Source organism: Podarcis bocagei (assembly GCF_964188305.1).
Source record: "Podarcis bocagei genome assembly, chromosome: 11".
Taxonomy (NCBI): domain Eukaryota; kingdom Metazoa; phylum Chordata; class Lepidosauria; order Squamata; family Lacertidae; genus Podarcis; species Podarcis bocagei.
The window spans coordinates 18,481,396-18,495,679 of record NC_138136.1 but is presented as its reverse complement, the minus strand read 5'-3'; the positions used below and the strand labels follow the sequence as shown (position 1 = coordinate 18,495,679).

The window sequence follows — 14,284 nt, the reverse complement described above, 5'->3', positions numbered from 1 at the left end:
TATGATTCTATTATTCTTTTTTCTGTCTGTCTTAGATTGTACCTCTGGGGACATGGTTTGATCTCTGTACAGTGCCAAGGAGATTTTTAGGAGCAAGAAATTCAGGACAGCTCCATCGAACGTTGTTTTTCAGCTGGATGAGCCAGCAGGAGGAAACTTCCTTGGATGCACAAATGGCATAATGTATCGTGTGCTTGCAATAACCATTGTAATTTACCTGCGATTCCACCATAATGCCATGTTTGTAAGATTGTGCTGGAACAGAAATTGGCATGTCCTATATAAAACAGTTAGCACAACCATTGAAAACAGATGGCTGCTGGCGGTAAGTTTGCTAGGATCATTCTCTTAGGTTGGCCAGGCATAAGCTGGCAGACAGGAAACTAAGAGGTTTCAGGCTGTTCTTCAAAAAAGAAAAAAGAAAACACAAAAACACACACCACCCTTCTTAAAGTTTAGCACAAGTTTCTAAACTGAAGCACTATAAGCCAAATTTTTCATAGCACTTGTAGGATATTTTTTTACACTGTGTTTCCCCTAACCCAAGAGCACCCCTAGAGCAAACAGCTGTTTACTATTGTGACTTTTCCAATTTGTACTCATTCTTTTTGCAACAAAGCTTTCCCTCCATGGTGGTCTCTGTTAAACCAGCAACCTAATAGAAAAACAACGGCCTTAATTTGCAGCATGTTCATCTAGTCATTGGAACAATTGTCTCATACAGTATCTCTCATGCAAATCAGATATTTGGACCAGATGATACAATCAGAGAAGCTTTCCAGCAGAACAGATTGCTTTTATTCCAAATAGCTCATAAGTATTGTATTTAATGTGAACAGGGATCTTCCCATCTCTTTAATGCTCTGGTGATCATCCCATAAGCTCTCTTGCAAACATGCAACATCTTGGGTAGATACAAAGATATAGCCCTGTGTTTTGTTGGTGGTCACTTTTGAAGTATGCCAGACTTTATGGTTTATCATAATACAGTGGTGCCCCGCAAGACGAATGCCTTGCAAGACGGAAAACCCGCTAGACGAAAGGGTTTTCCGTTTTTGAGCTGCTTCGCAAGACGATTTTCCCTATGGGCTTGCTTTGCAAGACGAAAACGTCTTGCAAGTGTTCCAATTTTCCCCCGCTCCCCCCCTTTTTCTAAGCCGCTAAGCCGCTAATAGCCTTTTAGCCGCTAATCCGCTAAGCCTTTAATAGCCGCTAAGCCTTTAATAGCCGCTAAACTGCTAATAGAGCTAATCCGCTAAGCCGCTAATAGGGTTGCTTCGCAAGACGAAAAAACCGCTAGATGAAGAGACTCGCGGAACGGATTAATTTCGTCTTGCGAGGCACCACTGTATGCTGTTTAAGGCTGTTTCTGGAAAGGAGGAGGTCAGAAGGCCTTCAGCATGTTTAGGTCCCACTGTGTGGCCTTTGCAACAGGGTTTAAAAGTTACAATTGAACAATATTAGGAAGGGGGTCATCAAAGTTCAAATGACACCATCTCATGCTCAATTAACACACAACCAATGTTGTTAGAGGGCTGGAGGGAGCGCCTCAAGCCATAATTTCTTTCAAAATTGAGTGAGACTGTCACATCGGTTCTGATATATATACCCATGACGTTATACGCTTAAACTGCATTTGCTGAAAGACAGGTCTGAAGGATTTGTGATGCCCCAACTGGAATGCAGATCCAACTACACATTAGCTTCTGTTTAGTACATGATCGTCTAGCCTTCTTGAAGACATATGCTGATGGGTTGCCATAGGTCCTCTTTTTCAGGGGTGTGTAAAATGAGAGTTGTCATAGCGTCATAGCTAAAAGTAGAAGTTGGCTAATAATAATAATAATAATAATAATAATAATAATAATAATAATAATAATAATGATTTTTTATTTATACCCCTCCCTCCCTGGCCAAGACCGGGCTCAGGGCGGCTAACACCAAATATAAATACAGTAAAAACATTAAAAAACAACAACCAAACAAACAGTTGATTAAAATATGTTAGAATACAGTTTAAAATGCTCACTAAACCCTGTTGCCCCTTCAGCGTCCCACACCTCCCCCCCCAACCTTCTCCCTCTGACTGCTCCTCTGTGTCCCACCACCAATCCCCAGCTCTGATCCTTCCTCCTCTGGGGTTTTCCTTGGGGGTTCCCCGGCTGGTGACTCCTACCACTCCGCTTTGTCCGGCCAGTCCTTGACATCTCCCATCCTTATAAACTGCAATTTCATGGAAACTATCAGAGATGTACAACAAATATACACACATTGAAAACCAAAATCACAGATCACCAGCTAACTGAAACAATTTTTTTAATTTAATTGCCTGCATAAGCCTGGTGACATAAAATACTAACTGGGAAAGAAAGTTAGGTGTGTACAGTTATTGGTTTGTTTATGTTCTTAATTTTATTATAGGGTGTTTTTTTTAATCTTGTATTTTTATGTTGTGAACAACCTTGAGCTCTACAGATGGAGGGTGATATATAAATTTAATTAATGGATTAACAGCAACAACAACATCTGAGTAGGCATGCATCAGTTTGTCCTGCTAGGCTGCAATTCTCTGTTCACTTACCTGGGGACAAGACCTATTTAACACAATGAACTGCATAAGTAAACATGAACAAGATGGGGCTGCTAGTCTGAATATGTTCCATTTCTTCCCTGAGTGGGATACTGCCAAACTTTCCCTGACTCTGAGCTGTATTTATATCATAGTTCAATTTATAATCCCTAGAGCCTCCTCTTGGTAATTGCATTTGACAACTGAATGCTCCGGTGGAAGCTACATAATAGACTTGGCTGATGTTTAAACTTCCAGTATTTGTTCTGTTTTCTGATTCATGACAATTTTGCTCATAATTAGGTGGAAGAGGAAGCCTTGATCTTTTTATGTGAACTCTAGTAGAGTTAAACTTTGAAGGGATCGATACATCTTAATTTCATAGTCTAATCCTATTTTCATGTTGCATGCCAAACGTAACGAGATAGAAGCAGGCATTTCTTTTGTTTTCCCTCAATACTTGTCCCCAGCACTAGTGATGTTGGAGACAAGCTTTTATTTTAAATGGACAGTGTGCCATCTATCAGGGGAAAGTGCAGATATATTAAAATGAGGTAATTCCATGAAAGATGAAGAAAATAGTACCATGGTTGATATATACACATTTTGGAAATTCATGGGCAAAATAATATGCAAGGAAGCATTTTGGTCACAAAGTGATTTCGCAAAAGGAATTGTCATCAGAACATAAGTCCCATGATAACTGCATGTTTCATTTGCAATCGAGAAGGGTAGTATCAATTAAATTGTCATCAATGGCTCTTTAAAGCTTTCATTGTTGGCTGGATTGTGCTCACTTGTTTACATGATTTTTGTTGTTGAATGCTAGGGAAATAGTGAAAATAAGTGAGCAAATGATTGAGATCCAGACCCACTAGACCTGTAGGGACGGGAAGAGACCATACTCCATACAAACAAAATTGTAAGGTATTTAGAATGCATTAATATATCACCACCAGTGATCAGGACCTCCACCAGTAGACATATATTGCCTAAGCTCATTTTCAGAGTTTTTACTGACAGCCAAAAATCTAGCAAAAAAAGAGAAAAAAACTTCAGCGCTTCCTTGCATCCCCTCCTCTCCGTTAATAGATTTGCCACACCTTTGTATCCTGCACCCAGGGAACTTATTCTTACACATAGGACTTGAGTTTACTGCAATGTTTTCTCTTTTGATGTGACAAGCTGAAGCTTTTCCTCTCAGGTGATCCCTGTGTTGATCTCTGCATGGCTTGAATATAAATGAGCAATGAACGGTGTGGCAGGAACTTAAAGGACAAAATGGAACAGTTTGCCTTTCCATGTCCCAGGAAAAGGAAAAAAAGAGGAAAGGCAAGCTTTCCATCAGCGTTCCAGGCCAGTCTTCCCAAATTGATACGTTGACACTTGGAGGCATGTTGGCACATCAAAATCTAGTTTACCCACACACGTGTGCATGTTATATCTGCATTTGGATAGATAGATGATAGATAGATAGATAGATAATGATGATGATGATAGATGATAGATAGATAGATAGATAGATAGATAGATGATAGATGATAGATGATAGATGATAGATAGATGATAGATAGATGATAGATAGATAGATGAATAGATGATAGATGATAGATGATAGATGATGATGATGATGATGATGATAGATAGATAGATAGACAGATGATAGATGATAGATAGATAGATAGATAGATAGATGAATGATAGATAGATAGATGATAGATAGATAGATGATAGATACAGTGGTACCTCGGGTTACATACGCTTCAGGTTATATATACTTCAGGTTACAGACTCCGCTAACCCAGAAATAGTGCTTCAGGTTAAGAACTTTGCTTCAGGATAAGAACAGAAATCGTGCTCTGGCAGCGCGGTGGCAGCAGGAAGCCCCATTAGCTAAAGGGGTGCTTCAGGTTAAGAACAGTTTCAGGTTAAGAACGGACCTCCGGAACGAATTAAGTACTTAACCCGAGGTACCACTGTATTGTAGATAATAGATAGATGATAGATGATAGATAGATAGATAGATGATAGATAGATATAGATTACAACATCTTATTTGAAAAAAAACTGTAATGACATCACATAATAAAAACTCTGTGTAACATCATCTAAATGTGTGTATATTTTCTGTGTGCACTGTGCTGTATTTCAGAATGGTGCTTAAGTGAATATTGATTCCTTTGGTGTCTGCTGAGAGGTGATTCACGCTAAGTGGCAGTGAGTCAGCCTCTTCCCCTCTTGAGAGGAGCTAATATCTGGGTCAGGATTGAATTGCTGCAAGATAATGAAAGATTTCTTCCGAAAATCATGTTAGCCACTCCTGTGGCTCTAATCCTTAAAGGTTGTGTGACTCACTTCAGATTTCCGCTCCCTCTCCACCTGCCAACTGTGTGACGAACCCAAGCGTCTCTAGTTTAAATAGTAAAATGCTTGTTAGAATTTCTGTATCGGGATCAGGAAACAGTGATGTCTGAAGGGCTGGGAATTCTTTTGATCATGGGACAATTTACACACATTCCAGACAGGCATGCAGGAACCATTAGAAGTACTCCACCAGGCTTTTCTTTGATCACTTATATTCAGCAAAGTTTGTCTATTTGTTTAATATTGCTGCAGTGAAAGAATTCTCTTATTCTGATAGTTTCCTTAACAAATGTTCTCCTTAGTTGTAGTATGTCATAGTGAAAAGTCTGAATGGAAGAGCCATTGGTTCAAAGCTCAGTACAGCCATGAACTCATTTGGTGGCCTTACTCAAGCCACTATTTCTCATCTGCAATATGGTGATGCTAATACAGTGGTACCTCGGGTTACAAACGCTTCAGGTTACAGACTCCGCTAACACGGAAGTCGTACCTCAGGTTAAGAACTTTACCTCAGGATGAGAACAGAAATTGCACGGCAGCAGGAGGCCCCATTAGCTGAAGTGGTACCTCAGGTTAAGAAGCGTTTCAGGTTAAGAACGAACCTCCGGAACAAATTAAGTTCTTAACCAGAGGTACCACTGTATACTATACTGAACTACCTTGCAGATTTGTTGTAAAAAGTACTGAGACCATTCCTTGGAAGTACTCTGTGAAAGGACACCTGGAAACTATGGACTTGATAATAATAATAATAATAATAATAATAATAATAATAATAATAATAATAATAATAATAATAATTTATTTATACCCCATCTGGCTGGATTTCCCCAGCCACTCTGGGTGGCTCCCAACAGAATATTAAAAACATGATAAAACATCAAACATTAAACACTTCCCTAAACAGGGTTGCCTTCAGATGTAGGAGGGTGTTTCACAGGGCGGGCGCCACTACTGAGAAGGCCCTCTCACTGGGGGAGGAAGAGGGGTGCGGGGGGGAGCACACCGCCCCTGGCAGTACGATTCCAGTGGGGTGCCTTCGTTGCTGACCCCCTGCCCGCTCTGGTTGTCATGTGCCCGCAGGTGGCGCATCATGCCCCCAGGATGCGTGCCACGCCCCCACCTGCTCTCTACCCCCCAGTGCCAGAGCATGAAGCTCCGCCACCGGGCCCTCTACCTGGTTCCCTGCAACCTCACTTCTCGCAGTGAGGGAACCACCAGAAGGCCCTTGGAGCTGGATCTCAATGTCCGGGCTGAATGATGGGGGTGGAGACGCTCCTTCAGGTATACTGGGCCGAGGCCGTTTAAGGCTTTAAAGGCCAGCACCAACACTTTGAACTGTGCTCAGAAATGTACTGGGAGCCAATGTACTGTAGGTCTTTCAGGACTGGTGTTATATGGTCTCGGCGGCCACTCCCAGTCACCAGTCTAGCTGCCGCATTCTGGATTAGTTGTCATTTCCGGGGCACCTTCAAAGATAGAGCGCATTGCAGTAGTCCAAGCAGGAGATAACTAGATAGCTGCAGTTTGATTTCCTTAAAAAAAACAACAATTTTTGTGCCAGGAATTTTACTTCTTGAAATATGGCAACCCTACTATCAGTTCTCAGTATCCAACCTGGACACAGCCAGTGCAAAGAAAGGAGAACAAAATGGTAGGATTGATGTCATAAGCCTCATAAATTAATATAATCAGGGCAACATGGCTGTCATTCAATTTACTGCAGTCTTGTAGTCAAGTAGTCTGTTGTTGCGATTTTTCTACTGCATTTATATAATTGATCATAATTACATCAGCTTCGCAATACTTGGTTCGCTGTTAATGTGAAAGGGGGAAGACTCTTGATAGAGATGAAAGGAGCCCTAAAATTAGTCCAAATTAATGTTAGGTTCATCAAACAACTATTAAGATTTGGGTTAGATGTTTTTGTGATAATGGCTTAGAGATCTGCAAATGGTATTAATCTTCGACTCTAATAGCACAAATGAAAAAGCAGCCTCGAGTTAATGCCATGATTATAGTACTCCCTTGGGAGCTCTTCTTTCGAGTTAATCTTTCTATATCTGTGGACCTTTATGTATTTAAATTGCTGCAACCATGCTTATATGTAAGCAGCTACTAATGAAAAAGAAACACTTAAAGAACTGAACTAATAATTAAGACTGAAGTTTTTGCTGTACACTAATGAGTTCATATATCACTGATTCAAAGAGCTGTTAAAATAAAAATTAAAGACTTCTACAGGAGTGTGTGTAAGATGCAAAACTCTTCTCTCTCCCCCTCTTTGAGATTACCGTGGATAAATACAAATTCCAGCCACATTTTCTCTATGCTTATTTTATGACAGTGAGATGTGGCTGTTTGCTCCGTTTATCACCAACAGGCACATTGTATATGGAAGATTCCACCAACGGTGTCTCCGAAAAAATTTACACAACCCTTGGGAAGACAGGCAATCACCAGTGTTGAAGCAATGATTATTCAACATTAACTTCATTGGACTGGTAATGTTTGGATGCCTAATTATCATCTTCCAACGCAACTACTCTATTCCGAACTTAAAAATGGAAAGATGTAATGCTTTCAACAAGAAGTATAAAGACTCTCTCAAGGCAAATCTTTTTTTTAAAAAAACCACCAACAATTGGGAAACACTGGCCTGAGAGTGCTCCAATTGAAGAACAGCCTTTACCAATGGTGTCATGGACTTTGAAGACCCTCAAACTCAGGACAAAGGGGAGAAACGTGCTAAGAGGAAGGCACATTTGGCAAACCCTCACTGTGATCAATTCCCACCCAGAAACTTATGTCCCCACTGTAGAAGTATGTGTGGATCCAGAATTGGCCTCCACAGTCACTTATGGACTCACTGTTAATCAGGTCCTCCCTTGAAGAGGGCGTGTGTTGCGGTGAGACCTGGCAACCAAACCCTGTGTTGTGGGTGGGTATGATTGGCTAGCCATAACACTCAATTGGTAGGTCCCTTGATGCAGGGTTTAATCAGGCTAATGGGATGCAGGATAAATGGATCGAGGGACCTATATATACCTACGCACGTGGCTTGTGCATTGGAACACCCGCCCACCTCTCCCTATTTTTAGGGCTTGTGCACTTGACCTTGCTATGCTGTCGTGTGTTATTGGGACAGGGGCACAGCAGCAATTGTCCCCACTTGGCTGATTGGCTGTTGCCATTTGGGTTTCACCTGCTGCGTAGCAAATCGTCACAACTTGTAAGGTTGCAGATAGGCTCTGGTTCAGGTGATAGGGATGGGAGAACGCTCTCGCCATCCCTATGTGAAGGGTATTCCATTAAAGGAATCCAGGGACTCAATGGTTTGGTCAACCCCATTGAGGGGGTTGTGCCTGTGCCTGAGTCCAGGGGGGCATTTGGGTGGTGGAGATAGCCTGTTCCTGGCTTTCCGCTTATCCAGTTGTTCACCCTAGGCTGACCTATGCTGGTGCCCTGGGTCAGCGCTGCCTGCAACGGTGCAGGGAGCTAGTTGAACCAGAGCCTATGCAACCACTCACTTGCTGTAATCAATAAAGTTGTGCCCTAAATTCTGCCAAAAACCAAACCAAAATTTGAGTCTCGTTTGAATTTATTTAAGGGGGAGGTTTAAAGGTCTGAACACACAAAGACCGTGTTCATGGAAGACAATCTTACTCGGCTACAAGTGATCGCCAAAGAAGAAGATATATGAATATAAACAGCCATAGCCTGTGGGGTGAGGTGAACTTGCACTCCTTACACCAGTGTTGCCACAGTTTTTTGGGGGACAGGGTTGGGACAGGGTAGTGGTGTGCAGGTACATTAGTGGCAGTGAGCATGGATTGCATCTGACAGTGTATCTGCACACTCTCTCGTCTCCTTGTGACCTTTCTGCTGTGATGTGTGTTCCATGATTTGCATTCAATGAATGACAATAGAACCCTAATGAAAACAGACAAATAAAACAAATAGGATTCTATTCATTCCTCCCCCCCCCCCATAGGCAATTGTTCTTTGCGGAAACAAATTAAGTAAATAGGATTAATTTGTTTTTGTTTTTATTTTTTAATTCATTCACACCTCTATCAGAAAAGGTTACATTCTTTTGTTTACCATTAGGGATAACAAAATGGATTCTCAGTTGTAGCTCCTGTATAATGGAATTCATGATCTATGTAGGCCCAAATGAGCTCAGGCCTTCAAAATTATAGGAAGAACTATAAATGTAAAATATTTTTCATTAAGGAATGATTGCAATAATTTTATGAGCTCACTATGGCATTTAATGAGACCTGTTCACCCCAATTTCCAGCACCAGTTGCATATAATAATTATCTCTTCATTGGGTATTTCAGTCATATTTTGTTTGTTGCACTATTTTGAGCTGGGCTATTTTATGCTTTGTAAAATACTCTGACCACTTAATTGATAAGGAATATACCAAACTAAATTGAAAATATGATATATCCTGGAAGGAGATACTGGATATACATATACCTCGGGTTACATACGCTTCAGGTTACATACGCTTCAGGTTACAGACTCCGCTAACCCAGAAATAGTGCTTTAGGATGAGAACAGAAATTGTGCTCCCGCGGCGCGGCAGCAGTGGGAGGCCCCATTAGCTAAAGTGGTGCTTCAGCTTAAGAACAGTTTCAGGTTAAGTACAGACCTCCAGAACGAATTAAGTATTTAACCCAAGGTACCACTGTATATAATAAATGGATTAGTTCTTTCTTGTTTGTTTGTTTGTTTGTTTGTTTTTACAAATGCTACTCAAAACACTATTTGCCTTTTGTTTTTTTCTGCCCTTTGAGGAATGGCATTTTACTGGGGATTTACTTAATTTGATTACCCAAATGTGTTTGATCATTATACTTGAAAATGATCTTTCTCTTTGAAATTACAACATTATAAATTAGTCTTACAACAGCCTAGGGCACTATGATATTGTTCTCAACACATTTGAAACTGACTTTACCTTACACAGTCCTTTATGATGGAAATTCCCTCACTGCCTGACCTTTCATACATCATCAGTGTAGAAGCTATCATGTGAATTTCTTCTCACATGTCCATATTGATATTTCTAAAGGATGATGAACAAAATTTCTTCAGTCTGTCATGAACTATATTAAGACTACATAGTAGTCTTAATCCCTGAATAGGGAATTGGAAGATTGCTGTAATACGATATTTTAGTATCACCGTTGAATTGTCTTAAAAACTAAACAGAAACAAGGTTAGGTCCAAATATACTAAGCAAAAATTCTTCACATATAGAGCTGATTCACATATAACAAACCACACATTGCCACGCAGACAAACAAACCATGGCTTCTTTCTCCAAAGCTTGGTTTGCTTCCCAGCTGCTCTTGCTTCGGGCCTCTGTAGTTTCCTGAACATCTGTCAGCCAAAACATAGGTAAGGATGGTTGCTGGGTTCACATGTAATGTCAAGCCATAGCCATAGGTAAAGCAAACCAAGGTTCATAAGCCAAAAACAAACCATGGTTTCAGATCATGGTTTGTTGGAAGTAAACAAACCAGAGTTAAGCAACTGGGCAAGGTTCACACATAATACTAAACTATGGATTGTAATATGTTTCTCTCATTCCCCGTTCCTGGTTCTTGGATATAAAGGTCTGCATCTGCATGTACCACTCATCAAAAGGATAAGCACTTTGCGTGTTCAAAAATACTATACTTCATTCTGGAGAGACTTGAAGTAATATTTAAAACTGGCAACGTTCATGGAAGAAAAGGATGAATGGAACTCTTAGAGACTGTAAGTCTCATTAAAACACCACGCTCCCCGGTTTTGTAGAGCTACAATAATTCACTCTTCTTACATGGACTGTAACTCACCACCAAAATTACAGCAGGCTGATTCAATATGACCTTACAATCTATTATCATCACAGACTAATATATTTTCTGCAGCGGAGATTGGCTTTAGGTAGCCATAATTACTAAATTTAAATGATTACTGTTGCCAGGGAGCATAGCTGGGAAGCGTGTTTTGTATTTGGTTTGGGAGTGTTTTCTTTTGTTCTTTTATCCATTTCTTTTTTATTAGAATGCAATACAATAAAGAAGTTAGAACCAAAACACCAGTCAGGAAAAAACCTATAGATTGACTTTAGTTGCAGCTAATTCCACTGACTTCCTTCTTAGTAGAAATTGGAGTATAAATCAGGAATCCTGTTTCCCTAAGGGGGAAAATAACACAGAATGACTATGAGAAAGAAGCAGCGTGACACTATTGTTCACAAGTAACCCTCCATGTGTCCATATTTTCCAGGGACAGTCCCAGATTTACAGAACCCATTCCAGTTTATGACTTGATCCTGGAATTTCCTGCTTTTCCTTGAGACGTTCTTATTTTCATCAGAGAAATGTTGGAGGGTATGGTAGCCCCACTTGGATGGGCCACAGCTGGGTAAAGGTTTTCTTGTGGATATTTACCGTATTTTTCGCTCTATAGGACGCACTTTTCCCCCTCCAAAAATGAAGGGGAAATGTGTGTGCATCCTATGGAGTGAATGCAGGTTTTGCTGAAGCCTGGAGAGCGAGAGGGGTCGGTGCGTACCAACCCCTCTCACTCTCCAGGCTTCAGGAAGCTATCCGCAAGCCTTCGGAGCGTGACGGGAGTGTTGGCGGGAGCACAGCGGGAGTTCCCGCCGGGCTCCGAAGGCTTGCGGATAGCAGCCTGCAGCCTGAAGCCCGGGGAGCACAGTGCCAACTCCCGTTGCGCTCTCCAGGCTTCAGGGAGCTATCCGCAAACCTTCAGAGTGCTCCCCCAGCCCGCAAGCTCCGGGAGCGCGGCAAGGCTGCACACAACCTTGCTGCTGCTCCTGGACCTGTTCTGGGGGCTGGAGTCGGGGGAAGCTCAGGCTTCCCCAGCCCAGCGGCTAAAAACGAAGCCAAGACAGTGAGCGGGATCCACCCCATTTGCTGTCTTGGCTTCTGCCAAAGCTGCACGCAGCCTCTCCCGCCTGGAGAGGTTGTGCGTGGCTAAAGAGGAAGCCAAGATAGCCAGCGGGATGGATAATTTTTTTTCTTTATTCCCCCCCCCCTAAAAACTAGGTGTGCCCTATAATCCGGTGCGCCCTATGGAGCGAAAAATACGGTAGTTGATTCTATTACCCCGCAAGTATCTTGAAAAAACAGGACATCCTGTTTTCTTGCATGAGAGCATGGCACGATCCCACATGGTTTCACACCAAGATCTCACCTCGAAAAAGTGCTCCCCCCTAAAAAAGCACTTTTTGAGGGGCCCATAATCTCACATGAGCCATGTCACCCAAGGCACTGGCAGGAACTCAAGATGTTGGAGGGTATGGACTCTTAACTTCGCTCTCAGGAAGGTCTGTAAAAAAGGCAAAACAAAAAACCCTGTTTCTTTCTGCTCAAGTTGTATACTGTTTTGTTTTTTCATTGTAAATCATTACCAATATTTCTTTTCTCTGGACACCATCTGCATTACTCAAGTGCTTCTGCTACCACAAACTCTGGCCTCCCTCTGAATTAAATGAGTGCCTCTTGTAGCTGAAAGACCTACATTGGCTCCCTGTACATTTCCAAGCACAATTTAAAGTGTCGGTCCTGACCTTTAAAGACCTAAACAGCCTCGGCTGAGTAACCTGAAGGAGCGTCTCCACCCCCATCATTCTACCCGGACACAGATCCAGCGCCGAGGGCCTTCTGGCAGTTCCCTCACTGCGAGAAGTGAGGTTACAGGGAACCAGGCAGAGGGCCTTCTCGGTAGTGGCGCCCACCCTGTGGAACGCACTCCCATCAGATGTTAAGGAAATAAACAACTGTCTGAAGGCAGCCCTGTTTAGGGAAGTTTTAAATGTTTGATGTTTTGCAGTGGTACCTTGGGTTACAGATGCTTCAGGTTACAGACTCTGCTAACCCAGAAATAGTACCTCAGGTTAAGAACTTTGCTTCAGGATGAGAACAGAAATCACACGGTGGCGGCACAGCGGCAGCGGGAGGCCTCATTAGCTAAAGTCGTACCTCAGGTTAAGGACAGTTTCAGGTTAAGAATGGACTTCCAGAACAAATTAAGTTCTTAACCCAAAGTACCACTGTATTGTGTTTTTAATGTTCTGTTGGGAGCCGCCCAGAGTGGTTGGGGAAACCCAGCTAGATGGACGGGGTATTAAATTATTATTAAATAATAATAATAATAATAATAATAATAATAATAATAATAATAATAATAATTAGAGCTCCCACAAGATGGCCACCAGCTTGGATAGTTTTAAAATAGGATAAAACCAAAAATACAATAAAATATCACACGTTAAAAACTTCCCTGAACAGGGCTGCCTTAAGATGTCTCCTGAATGTCAGGTAGTTGTTTATCGCTTTGACATCTGCTGGAAGGGCGTTCCACAGGGCGGGCGCCACTACCGAGAAGGCCCTCTGCCTGGTTCCCTGTAGCTTTGCTTCTCGCAATGAGGGAACCGCCAGAAGGCCCTCGGCGCTGGACCTCAGCATCCGGGCAGAATGATGGGGGTGGAGACGCTCCTTCAGGTATACTGGACCGAGGCCGTTTAGGGCTTTAAAGGTCAGCACCAACACTTTGAATTGTGCTCGGAAACGTACTGGGAGCCAATGCAGGTCTTTCAAGACCGGTGTTATATGGTCTCGGCGGCCGCTCCCAGTCACCAGTCTAGCTGCCGCATTCTGGATTAGTTGTAGTTTCCGAGTCACCTTCAAAGGTAGCCCCACGTAGAGTGCATTGCAGTAGTCCAAGCGGGAGATAACCAGAGCATGCACCACTCTGGCGAGACAGTCCGCAGGCAGATAGGGTCTCAGCCTACGTACCAGATGGAGCTGGTAAACAGCTGCCCTGGACACAGATTTGACCTGTGCCTCCATGGACAGCTGTGAGTCCAAAATGACTCCCAGGCTGCACACCTGGTCCTTCAGGGGCACAGTTACCCCATTCAGGACCAGGGAATCCTCCACACCTGCCCGCCTCCTGTCCCCCAAAAACAGTACTTCTGTCTTGTCAGGATTCAACCTCAATCTGTTAGCCGCCATCCATCCTCCAACCGCCTCCAGACACTCACACAGGACCTTCACCGCCTTCACTGGTTCTGATTTAAAAGAGAGGTAGAGCTGGGTATCATCCGCATACTGATGAACACCCAGCCCAAACCTCCTGATGATCTCTCCCAGCGGCCGCATGTAAATGTTGAAAAGCATGGGGGAGAGGACAGAACCCTGAGGCACCCCACAAGTGAGAGCCCAGGGGTCTGAACACTCATCCCCCACCACCACTTTCTGAACATGGCCCAGCCAAATTCATAGAGGATAAGGCTTTCAATGGCTGCTAAACTCA

At 42.6% G+C, this 14,284-nt stretch overlaps 1 long non-coding RNA gene across 1 annotated transcript in view; it reads right to left on the bottom strand.

Annotated features, from left to right (window-relative positions):
- The window catches only part of LOC308597875, a 991,146-nt gene that overhangs the window by 550,650 nt on the left and 426,212 nt on the right, over positions 1-14,284 (bottom strand). The gene's annotated exons all lie outside the window — the stretch shown is intronic.